Source organism: Mobula birostris, chromosome 1 (assembly GCF_030028105.1).
Source record: "Mobula birostris isolate sMobBir1 chromosome 1, sMobBir1.hap1, whole genome shotgun sequence".
NCBI lineage: Eukaryota > Metazoa > Chordata > Chondrichthyes > Myliobatiformes > Myliobatidae > Mobula > Mobula birostris.
Window position 1 is genome coordinate 193261147 of NC_092370.1, and position 13671 is coordinate 193274817.

General features: G+C 38.9%; 1 long non-coding RNA gene across 1 annotated transcript in view; it reads left to right on the forward strand.

Moving 5' to 3' along the window:
* The window catches only part of LOC140211103 (uncharacterized), a 40014-nt gene extending 27236 nt beyond the window's left edge, over window positions 1-12778 (forward strand). The window contains exons 2-4 of the long non-coding RNA XR_011889393.1: window positions 9462-9566; window positions 11055-11187; window positions 12167-12778. This is a non-coding gene — a long non-coding RNA (uncharacterized lncRNA). The remainder of the gene's footprint in view (window positions 1-9461; window positions 9567-11054; window positions 11188-12166) is intronic.
* Window positions 12779-13671: the final 893 nt, after the last annotated feature.

The following is a 13671-nucleotide window of genomic DNA, read 5'->3' on the forward strand; positions in this document are numbered from 1 at the left end:
CCCTATTTCCTTGTGATTCTTGTCTTCAGTGTGCATCTACATCAGGCCTATCATGAAAGCATCCAATTATCCAAATCAGGGTCATCATTTGAGTACCCTGAATGCATTGTTTCAACACGGCATCTGGTATCCCTCTGCCCTCATTGGCACCATATAGATGATAATGAGGGATGAGGGCATGCACAGTTGATCAAAATAATGGAGATAATTTAGTAAGAACTGTGCAAAAGATAAACAAACCTTTGGAAGATCTCAGTTTGTTGAGCAGTATCAGGAGGCAAACGGGTAGTGGATTGTAACCCTACTTTTGTCCAGGACATTGCTTCATGGGGCGTTATGCAATCTTCTGATTCAGTTTTCCAAACCTTTAGAGTAAAAGTTGACAGAGTACTTAAGATTTGGTTATTCATTTTCTGTGGATCTGGACATCAGAGGCAAGGCCAGCATTGATTAACCAGCTCCCAAATGAACTGAGTGGCTTGCTGAGTGCAATTTCCAAGTCAATACTTTGATGGGTTTGAAGCCCCATATAGGTCAAACTGAGAAGAGAAGGCAGATTTAATTTCCAGAAGGTGATATATTAACCAAAAGGTATTTTACAGCAATCCCCCATCCAGTAGTTTGTTGTCTTCATTACCAATGTCCATTTCTAATAGAACAAAGAATAGTATAGCATATTACAGACCCTTCGGCCCACAATGTTGTGCTGACCATCAAACCCTGCCTCCCATATAACCCCGCACCTTAAATTTCTCCATATACCTGTCTAGTAGTCTCTTAAACTTCACGAGTGTATCTACCTCCACCACTGACTCAGGCAGTGCGTTCCACACATCAACCACTCTCTGAGTAAAAAACCTTCCTCTAATATCCCCCTTGAACTTCCCACCCCTTACCTTAAAGCCATGTCCTCTTGTATTGAGCAGTGGGGAAGAGGCACTGGCTATCCACTCTATCTATTCCTCTTAATATCTTGTACACTTCTATCATGTCTCCTCTCATCCCCTTTCTCTCCAAAGAGTAAAGCCCTAGCTCCCTTAATCTCTGATCATAATCCATACTCTCTAAACCAAGCAGCATCCTGGTAAATCTCCTCTGTACCCTTTCCAATGCTTCCACATCCTTGCTATAGAGAGGCGACCAGAACTGGATACAGTACTCCAAGTGTGGCCTAACCAGAGTTTTATAGAGCTGCATCATTACATCGTGACTATTAAACTCTATCCCCCGACCTATGAAAGCTAACACCCCATAAGTTTTCTTAACTACCCTATCCACCTGTGAGGCAACTTTCAGGGATCTGTGGACGTGTACTCCCAGATCCCTCTGCTTCTCCACACTACCAAGTATCCTGCCATTTACTTTGTACTCTGCCTTGGAGTTTGTCCTTCCAAAGTGTACCACCTCACACTTCTCCGGGTTGAATGCCATCTGCCACTTCTCAGCCCACTTCTGCATCCTATCAATGTCACTCTGCAATCTTCGACAATCCTCTACACTATCTACAACACCACCAACCTTTGTGTCGTCTGCAAACTTGCCAACCCACCCTTCTACCCCCACATCCAGGTCGTTAATAAAAATCACGAAAAGTAGAGGTCTCAGAACAGATCCTTGTGGGACACCACTAGTCACAATCCTCCAATCTGAATGTACTCCCTCCACCACCACCCTCTGCCTTCTTCAGGCAAGCCAGTTCTGAATCCACCTGGCCAAACTTCCCTGGATCCCATGCCTTCTGACTTTCTGGATAAGCCTACTTTTTGAAAGATTCTGGACAGATAACTGGATTCAATCCAACAGCTGTGATATTAGTTTCTGAAGTTAGATACTGGTGTGTTAGTTGACTAAGTTAAACACCACAATAGAGTTAATACTGCCCTTATCATAGCCCCACACAAGATCACAAAACAAAGTCTAATCTGACTGGAATAAAGTACTTAATGAATGGATATTATTGCTCTCTATTTGTTCACACATTAGTCCCTTAAATTAAATTATCATTACGCCAGATCCTTCTCTTTCTGAGTGTGTAATACAACTATGATTTCAAATTACAACTATGATTTCAAAGAAAAGATATATGAGAGATAAAGTCCAAGATTGCCATTACCTTTCACAATATGCAGTAGCTGTCCAAGAGCTAAAGATAAGAATGAAAGCATTTCTCTAGTATGCTGTGGTTAGTGAGGCAGGAAAGATACAGAACACAAATCTTTAAAAATCAATAGCTAAGGGCTACACGGAGTGCAAGTTGGTATTGCTGCATCATAACCATTGCAAATAGCAGACAAAAAGCAAAGTAACTCCAATGCTGAAGTATTTGGAATAAGATCCTGGATACCAACATAAAATGAAACTTGACGAGCTTTTGAATGCACATTGATGGAAAAATTCCATACACAGCAGTAACTAAAATGAAGTAGACCAGCAATACCATTTGCAATCAAACATACATTACAAATCTAAGAGCGCTACAGAAACATGGAGCTTTGTTAATAGTTAGCAGGTAACAGAGCAGATAGTTGTAAAGCAGAGACACAGAGCAAAATTCTCTCAAGATTTCCAGAGACTACTAACTACAAAATAAACACTAATCTAGAGTTTTTGTTGCCAAAAGCTCTTATGACTCCTATTAAACTATTTTTCAAATTATAAATGGCATTGAGATGAATTTCTGAATGAATTCCTATCCTGCTATTTATCACTGCAAGGGTAACAGCAGACAAAAGCCAGGTCATTCTAGACAGGGGTGACAAGCATATGGCATGTGTGGACATGATTATATGAAAAAAAAATTGCTGGCAAGTGATGTGCTGTGCTGCCTCTCAATTCTTTAAACCCCACGCATAATATTAAAGAAAGGATGTAATCATGAGGCTTCATAAGACCTTGGTCAGACTGCACTTGGGGTATTATGAGCTGTTTTGCGTTCCTTATCTAAGAAAGGATTGGAGAGGGAACAGAGGAAGTCCACGAGGATGACTCAAGGAATGAAAGGGTTAATGTATGAGTATTCGATGGTTCTCGGCCTGTGCTCACTGGAGCTTAGAAGAATGGGGGTGGTGGCATTAGTAGTGTTCTAACTTGCTCTGTAATTTATTTAAATACATAATTTGTTTCTCAGTCAAACTGTAGTTTGTCCTTTTTAACTATTTCCACAAAACTTTGGCTAATCGGGGCAGCTGCTTAATTGTGCCAAAATATACTGGTTGTGATGTGTCCCAATTAACCGCAATCCACTGAACATGTAAATAAACAACATGACTCATCCTTTAAAAAATTGTCCATCATTATTGTTACTGATTCATTAATCAGTTCTTAGCATTAAATTGCTCAGAATTACAGTGGCACATGAGAAAAACTTTCAGAAGATTATCGCCAATTTGCACGTCATTTTGTGGAACAAATTTCATGACACACAGTATATCAGTGATAGTAAATCTGATTCTGATTTGGGCACACGCTGTTCAAAAGGTTTGCTACCCCACTCTGGGAAATGGAGTCAGAAATAATGGGGTAATGCCCGGTGTTTACAAGTAGATGGTTAGAAATTTGTGCACCAATTATGAATTTTCAAAATCCATTTTTTAAGGCAAGTCTCAATTCTGAGAATACGAGTTGAAATAGCATTCATTAAAATCTTACAGTGTGAAAATGTCAGGGCAAAAAATCAACATGTAGTAATATGCTGCTGAATATTAATTTGAAATGACATAAAAAGACAAAGAAGAACTGACAATTTATTGAGAGCCATCCTTTGAAAGCTAACAAACCTGGATGCGTCTGCAGTCATTATCTATGGGTGAAATATCACTGCTGATCAGCCAGTAAAAATAACTTTAAGTGGAGAGGATGATGGAAGAGTTTGAGATTAAACCACTGACAGTTGAAATTGAAATTGATATAATGGTTAGCACAACGGTTTACAGAACAGGCAACAGAGGTTCAATTCCCACAGCTGCCTGTAAGGAGTTTGTGTGTTCTCCCCATGACCGTGTGGGTTCCTCCGGGTGCTCCAGTTTCCTCTTACTGTCCAAAGACCCACTGGTTGGTAGGCTAATTGTAAATTGTCCTGTGATTAGACTAGGATTCAATCAGGGGTTGCTGCAACTGTCCATAATAGGTGTCTCTCCAGCTGATGTGTGAATGAACTGACCAGCAGACCCTTCAGAGGGGCAACGGCGCAAGTGCTGTGACAGCCTTCTAGTTTGTACAATGGCAGTACGCCAGTGATCTTCCTAACCATATAGGCAACACTGGAATCCCACCAGTGGAATGTCAAATTTCCCAAACCTCTCAAGGCTGCTGACTGGGGCAGCTTTCTGTATCCCAGATGAAATTACAGTAACATCTTCTCCTGGAAGTGGGAGAGTGGAATGAAATCAATTGAGGGGAGGAATTGTCAAATATCAGGGTAATGATTAAATTCATTTGTAAACATCACATATGTGGCATTTATTTATTTCAGCACAGCTCATGGTTAGACTCTTTATGTGAATTGATGCTACATGTTGCCCAAACAGGGCATCTGTGCTCAGTGATTGGCTTATCATTGTTGTTGGGGAGCTTCAAGCTGCACATAGCATGATCACGATGTTCAACAACACAAGCATGACAACAACACAACAGAACAAACTAAGACAGCAACAGCAAAACAAGCCCCTTTCTCACTCTCACACACAGATAGGCCTCCAGCCACAGGATAAACTTACCCCCTGGGTCTCCAATCCTTTGCCTTGGACTCTCAGACTCCCAGACATCCAGCCTCCAGCTTCTAGTCCATGGCCCAGATTCAGAGACATTGGGGTTCTGATCTCAGGACAAGCCGACCCAGGGGCTTCAGCCTTTAACCTTTGGAGTGGCCATGATCTGGGCATCAACCCCAAGACCCGCCAATCATGGGACACATGTACGTGTGTGTGCGCGCGCTTGTGTGTGTGTATGTGAGAGAAAGAAAAAGAGAGAGAGAGAGAGAGCAGGTGAGAGATTTAAAGAGGCCTCAATGTGGATTTTGAGATCACCTTGACATTTTTGTGGTTGCCAGATCTTGAGCGGCATTGCTCCATGGTGCAGGAAGTGCTCCTCTGAGAGGGATTATTTTTGCCATCTCCTGCCAAGACCTTTAAATAGTAAAATGGTAACTCTGTGTTTTCCTGGCCCACTGCACAGAGGACCTCTACCAGCCTCTACCATATTATACAAGTTCTGGATCTCTCTCTCTCCTTCTCTCCTACTACTTTTTTTTCCTCCTCAAGGCTACACTAGTTTGTGTTGCTTCCTTAAGCTGCCATGGGGAGTGTGCTTTTAAAGCTGGATGTCCTTCTGGCATTGGTACCCTATAAAAATTACCAGCAGCTCAAACTGATTGAGGTCTCCTCTTTAATACTGGGAGCAACTAGCACAGTGTCTTTTCTAAATATATTTTGGCCAATTTTGAAACTCTCTGAGAGTTATCTGATTTTGCATTGGCACCTTGCATAGCATCTACTTAATGCATGAACAGAAGGGTGAAAACAATTTCTAGACAAAAGATTCTCAGCCCCATTTTATCTGCATCTGAGTGAAGTATTTCTATGCCTCGCTTTCCCATCTCAATCAATCTTCTTGAACTGCCAGCAATATAATTGAATGAGCAGAAAACATTCAATAGTTTATTATTGATACATCCATATGACTTATATAAAAATGTAAATTATATCTCTTTACTAATGGGAATCTCATTATAATCTTAAAGCATACCTGTGATTAGTTTCCATTTTCCTACTGCTGAAAAATAATGGTACTCTGGCTACAATTATTTTGTCAGAACCTTTTACAATTGTTACAATACCAAATAATGTAAAATAATATATTGTTGAAACATTTTCCAGTGGTGGTTGTTCAATGTGTTTTTCTAGATGGGAAGAGCTTCAACAACAGACTATTAGAGCAACATGCTCTTAGCTACTTCCCTGGGGTCAGCTTACAAGAAGGCTAGGATGAGTCAAAAGATATTTCTGCTGTAGATATCATGATGCAATTGCTGAGTTTCCTAAGGATGCCTGACTGTGCATCTTCTTAGGCATGTAAGTAACAGAGGAGGTTCTTACAATCGGTATCACAATCCTGTGAGAGCCTGTAAGATTCATGTGTTACATGTTCATATGACAGGCCTCCAGATAGCCACATGAATATGATGGAAATGGAAGGATAGAGATGATTTACAGGAAGACACTTAGTGTAAATTAGCATTAAGATTGTCACAACATAGTGTCTTGTATGGCCTGTCCAGTGCGGTACTGTTCTGTGTTCTAAGATTACTGAATATCTGCAGAAATTGCAAGCAGTGGAATCATTCAGGTGGAATCAGTCAATCATTCAAGCAGCGGATGACCCCATTGTGAATCATCACCCAACAGACCTCTTTTACCTCCCCTTCTTCATATAAACATTAAGAAGAAAGGTAAAGCTTTGCTTATGGCACCAGGGAGCTAATGCAGCCAGATATGGCTTGGATATTTCATATGCATTATTTGGGACGAGATAATTTGCACAATGACATGGAATGACTTTGGTATTTTTGTGAAAATATTTCAGTTATTCATGCTCTGATGGAAATAGTGGTTTTAGCAATTTAGGTGTTATAGAATTATACAGCACAGAAATAAACCCTTCAACCCCACTTGTTGATGCTGACCAAGTTGTTTAACTGAGGTAGTTCCATTTGTCAGTTGAAGTAAACAATATCGCTCTGAATCTTTACTATCCATGTAGCTGTCTAAATGTCTTTTAAATGTTGTAATTATACATGCCTCTACATCCCTCTTGCAGCATGTCCATATGTCTATGAGCATCTGTGTCAAAAGTTTGCTCTTCAAGTCCCTTCTAAAGTTTTCACTGTCACCTTAAAACTGTGCTCTCCAGTAATAGACTCCCCTACCCTTGGATAAGAGTGACCATTCACCTTATCTATGCCCTTCATGATTTTATACACAGTTCCTGTGTCTCTGTAAGATCACCCATCAGTCACTTATGCTTCAGGAAGGACGACCCCAGACTATCCAATTCCTACAGATCAGGCAACATTTTTGTGAATCTTTTCTGCATCCTTTCTAGTTTAATGACATCCCTCCTGAAGACTAGATGCAATACTCCAAATACAGTTTCTCCAATGTCTTGTGCAGTTGTAGTATAACGTCCCAACTTCTGTACTCACTGTCATGTTTGATGAAAGCTAGCATATGAAACGTCTTCTAAACCACCCTGTCATTAGTTTCAAGGAACTATGCATTTGTACCCCAAGTCTATTTGTCCTACAATTCCCTCCAGGATCTGATCAGATTTTACTGTGTATGTCCTACACAGATTTCATTTCACAAACTGAAAGACTTAACACTTGTCCAAGTCAAATACCATCTGTGATTCCTTGCTCCACTTCCTAGTTGATCTAGTTAGTTAAGTGTATGTATATGTTGCATAGTCTGATTGCTAGGAAATAAACTTCGAGATCCTTACTGTTTTCAGTATATTTCTAGTCCATAATTGGGGAAAATAATTTCTTGTAGCAGAGTAATCTGAAGAAGACCACTTCTGTCTATTGATAGGCAAAAAATGAAACCTTCAGACTGTATTATATTTTCTGACCTGCTTCCCAATCTCCCTTATGAATTTCAAAGGTTAATTTTATTATCAAAGAATGCATGCAGATTACAACTCTGAGATTTGTCTTCTCCAGATAGCCATAAAATACAGAAAACCATCGAGGCAGTTGAAAGAAAGGCATCAATTCCACCCACTTCATCCTCGAGTTATAATCCCCCCACCCCACATGAAAAGAAAAAGGAACAAAAACTCACAAATCCCAAACCTCCACAAACCTTTCCTCACACAAAAACTAACAGATCATCCACATGGAGAAACAGCAGCAATAACATCAAACCCCAGACTCCTAGCCTGCTGATTGACATGAAGAATGGGTGAGAACATGAAAAAAAAATCATAGAACTGATAGAGGGCAATATGAAGTACAGTTAGTTGGAACCACAATTCAATCCATACATCTAAGAATTTTGATAACATTGGGACGCAGAGGCCCCTGAGGGCAGTCACACAAATCAGTGGCCACTCTAAGAGCAGTGACTCGAACCAATAGCCCCTCCGAGAACCGCCTGGTCTCCTTCACATTTGCCTCAATGTTTCAACCTTCCTTAATGCTTTAAATTGGCGAGAAATGTAACCAATCCGTGGCCCATGTTCTCGACTCTGAGCTTCTCCTCATGGTAGCTAGTGCTCACATTTCTCTCCTGGAGATGTCTCAGGGACAGCAGAGCACTGTCTTATTCAATCAACCTGCAGACTGTAAGTCACAGGTTCCAACAGTTTCAAATACAAAATTAAGATGAAAAAAATAGAAGATGTAGAAAAACTGAAATGATCAACTATCTTGAAGTTGTTGCCTGAGGAATTGTTGGTTGCTGGCACCAGCATGACTGGAAAACTTCTTTTCTTCGAAGAATTTCCAAGTTCCCTGAATAAGAGAATAGAAACTGCAACTACTTATTTTCCTAGATTTTATACCTACTTTGTATATGGATTGAGAAATGTAAGATGCAGCTGATTTCAGCAGCAGTTCAAAAAGATGAAGTGAGGACTTTATCTAGCTAGAGGGCTTCAAAGGTGTGTTCTTGTTCATTTATTAATTTATTTATTAATTTCTGACACATGGCTTCCTTTGGTAAAACTGATATTTAACGCCCATTCTAATTGTCCTTCAGAAGCTGATGATGATGCACTGCCATGAACTGCAGTTCTTCTGAAGAGAATACTCTAATGTGTTGTCTGTGAGGGAATGCCAGGAATTGGAACCAGTGACTTGAGTCATAAATAGAGTCCTGCCAAGATACAACATGGAAACAAACTCTTTGTCTAACAAGCCTGCCCCAACCATCAACCATCCATTTATACTATTTCTATATTAACCCCGTATCTCATTCTTCCCAAGTTCTCATCATCTCCTACCAGATTCAACCATTCACCTATTTATTAGGAGCAATTGATAAGTTCAATAACTCACCAATCTGTACACATTCAGGATTGAGGAGACTGAAGCAGCTGGAGGGACTCCACATCATCACAGGGAGAAAGTGGAAACTCCACACATGCAATGCTAGACATTGGGATTGAACCCCCAGTCTTTGTGAGACAAACTAACAAGAAGCAGTGACATATTTCTAAGTCAGGATGATGTTGGACTTGGAAGGGAAGCTGTTGTGTGGTGGCAACTGAATGTTGCCGTTTCCCCATATTTCTTGGTGGTAAAGACCATGAGCTTAGGAGGAACTGTCAGAGTAGGCTAGGTGAGTAATTGCCTTGAATTATGTAAATGATACGCACTACAACTACTGTCCTTTGGTGGGTGGAGGGACTGAATGCTTAGGATGGTCAAGGGAATGTGAATCAAACCAGTTGATTTGTTCCAGATACTATCAAAGCCATGGAGAGCAACTGGAGCTGCATTCGTCTAGACAAGTGGATGATATTCTCTCATTTTTCCGAGCTGAACTTTGCAGATGGTGAAAATAGAGGTGAGACACTTGCAGCAAGATGCTCAACAACTGATCTCTTCATGTATTTTTAGTTTTTATGATGCTGGTGCAGATGAATTTGTGGCGAATGGTTATCTGCAGGGTGCACTTTTGTAGTAGCCTGACAATAGTAAAACCATTGAATATTATGATCATGTTTAAAATTGTAGTGAGGCAACACGCTCCTGCCTCTCTCTCTAATCAAATATAACTTTGTTTCTTACTGATCTTAAAGGTTAAAATTACCACTATATGCTCTCACTCCACCTAACATATCTTTTTCACTGCATGTAAAATAGCTAAGAAATCACAGTTGAACTGCCTCTGTTAGTTGTCATGGAACAAAACAAAATAGCAGTATAATATGGAACAAACAGTGTGGTAGAATGCAATAGGTCTCTCCAGGGGTAACTCACCTCCAGCAAACATAGGCAGCAGAGCTTGTATCAGTGTCATAGTAACCAGGAACAATTAACCTTATCAAACAAGCAATAGATAGACCTTTATGATAAACTACAACCATGCTCATTTTACTTGTTAGAATAAGCAAGTCATAGTTAACAGATTATGCTCGAGGTTTTAAAAAGGGTCTGTGAGATCTTCAGAGTTTTCTTTACAACATTATGATTCTTAGTTAGTTAATGTTTAATTTAACTATTTCTGAGCCAAACAATGTTCTAGCAGTCTTACAAAACTGCTCAGATTGTTCTAATCATAACTCAATAAAAAAGGAAGAATTAATGTCTTAGACATATTTACGTAGCAAATTATAAACACAAGATTCTGCAGATGCTGGAAACCCGGAGTAACACACGCAAAATGCTGGAGGAACTCAGCAGGTTATCAGCTGGAAATGTTGGCACTTCATTCCTCTCTATAGATGTTGCCTGACCCGCTGAGTTCCTGCCACAGTTCATGTGCTTAACCACAGCAAGTTTATTTGCTCTAGAATGTCCCTTTCATTTAATTTTCATTGCGTTTTTTTGTGTATATGTGCAGAGTTAAGTAAACTCAATGCCTTTCTGCTAGTGAAAAGAAACTTGTCCAGTTATTTTTTTGCTACTAAAAAAAAAGATCTACAAAAAATGTGCAATGGATACATCACAGGAAGCCACATAGCCTGTTCAACCTGGGCCAATCCAGCTAGTCCAATTCCTGCTCTTTGTTGCAGTCCTGTGATTTTTGCCTCCTGCAACTAGATAAACAATTTCCTTTTAAAATAATTATTTAGATTGTTGTAAAATAATAACAATATTGTATAGCCTAATTTATTATAAAAAAGAACAAGTTCAAGAATCATTGTTGTTGGCCTTTGCTGTTACATTGTCAGTTCTCAACTCTTTCTCTTCTACCATGGTTGACTTCACCTTAATTTTGTGTGTAATACCTCAGGAAATTGATTAGTAAGCAATTAAAACAGATGCCTATACAATACTTAACCTTGATTGTAATTAAGATTACTATAATTAGTTCACATTTTCTCTACAGCAGCTTCATGGACTAATCTTCCCACATTACTGACTCTCAAGTCTGCCTTGCAGTGTCAAATATTGCGATAATCTATAGAGAAGAAAGATAAAACATGTTGAAGGAATACATTAGCTCAAGCTTAGCTATAAAGGTGGGAAAATGTTTTACATTTTTTAGCAAATGTAACCTTATCATTGTTTGTATGAAATTTGTGGGGGGAGGGTATTTTTGGTCTTGCTCTGAGCATGAGGCATAAAATAGATATGGCAATGTTTAAATCCATTCTAAAATGTGCATAAAATACTGATGGCAGAGGCTGCTGGTGAAAGATACTCTGTAGGTTATGTTTGTTTTCAAAGTAAGGAGAAGATGAGTTTGAAAATCTGTCTTCCAGAAAGACCCATATTAGCATCAGAATTGTACCTGTTTTCAGTTAAGCCAATGGGAAATTTCATACATTATTAAACTAGAAACTAGTTTGGAATATTAGCTAGCTGAAGATTGTCTTCATTGCTGTCTCTGCACAAATGTTTGTGCAACCAGCTTTAACTCTGCTTCTTCTAGCTCTGGGAGAAGTCTGAGAAAGCAGATTGTTTTTTATGAGATTACTGAAGTTTAAAAAATGTTTGTCTTTTTCACATTTCAGAAGGGGCTGATTTTTAATCTGTGCCCATCAAACTGTGCCATGTTCCAGCTGGGTCTCCTGTCATCTATCCTAGGTCACAGTGGTGGCATTGTGAGCAATTTATTGAATTAGTAACCCAGATTACTGGAATCCTAAAACCAGCATTAAAATTTATATTCGCATGGCAACAGTGTAATTCTAATTCGGTGAGTAATCTAGAATAGGATGAACAAACAGTTAGTTTTAGTGCTGATGATGGAAACACAGGTAGATTGCTATAAAAACACTAATGTTCTTGGAGGGTGGTGCAGTACTACAGAGCTTAATGTTTCTGCCTCACAATTCCAACAGTCTGGGTTTGATCCAAACCTTGGGCACTGTCTGTGCAAAGTTTTTATGTTCTCCCTGTGACTTTGTGAATTTTCCTTGAGTGTGCTGTTTTTTTTCTCCCCACATGCTAGCTGATTAGTATAGAGTTGACTAATGTAAATTTCTCTTAATACAGGTAACATGAGATGGAGAAGGGAACAAGATGGAAATGCAAAAAGGAGAAATGGGATTAGTGTAGGTTGTCACTTCATGATTAGTGTGGAACTCTAAACCTGATTCTCTGCTGTTTAACACAATGAAATCTGCTATTGTTTGACCTATAAGGTGAAACCACACCTTTACTAGGAGCTTGACTCTGTGGCTCAGCAAACCATTCTGTGGATGGCAATGATTGAATCTGCCACTTGCTGAATCCTTTGCTATTTTATTGTGGGTTACAGAATTTCCTCCTGCAGAAATGATGAAGATTGACACTTCCAGATTCTACTTGTCTGTTGGTAACAATGCTGAGGAGATTAACAAAAGCTTTCTAAATTTCCAGATCGATATAAAGCCTCATTGTTCAATAGGTTTAGTCATATAACAATCAGGTGGATACAAAATACCATATGTCCTCCTTTTTTTTGGAGTGGAGTTCCGATATAAAGGGAAAATGTCTCCATAATAAAATGGAAATATTGACTGGCACATATTTTTATTTAATTCATAAGTCTGTGCTTGGAATATTTAGTTAATCATAGAAACTACAATGTTTGCTACAAATTCTTTTGTCACTGAATTATTTTGCATGAGATTGGACTATATCTTCTAATTCCAACATTATCTATATGTTTTTTCTTATCTTGTAACATATATTTGGTGATGATAATAGTACTGTTTAACATATTTGTCAATTTTTCACATTATGAGAGGCATTAATCTGTTTGTAATAAATGCAATCTGTAAACAGGCAAACAAGTGAATTGTTCATAAATATACCAAACTATTCAGAAAATAAAGGATTTTATAAACATCCGGTTATATTTCCATGGAATAGTTTTAATCTCAGTTATATTGGGAATTCAGCTGTTCTGAAAAGATTATTAAAAAAAATCTGTTTTTATTTTTATGACAATAGACAGATTTTGGGAGACCTATGGAGATTGCCATTAAAAATCTCTATGCTTGGTATCACGTGACCTCAAACAAATTTGATTCCAATAAACCTATTTTGCATCTGTTTCAAATTCTAGCATTTCTGTCAGAACTCAGTACAGCATAGTTCGAATTATATACTCGGACCCTTCATGATGTATCAAGGCATAATCTCCTGACTCAAAGCCCTGTGTGGAGATCACCTGATTTGAAAATCAATTGGTTTTCTTCTAGTAACTCTCATTCAAGGTCTATTCATGAATCACACGGCCTACTTTATCAGTAATCCAGTGCTTCTGCAGTATGGCATTGTTGTGGCAATGCCTCATCCTTCCTTCTTCCAGCTGCTGCATGTGCTACAAGTGTTCACAAAAAAACAGCTGAGGTGTATCTCCACAAATATTAGATAGATGGATTTTATTACAAAGTTTGGTCAAGCAAATTACATTTTAATCCAGGAAGGTATGGAAAATGTAAATTAAAGCAATGAATGATGGGTAATGAGGTAATAATTTTGTTCGGGAATTAGATAATCCAAATAACGAT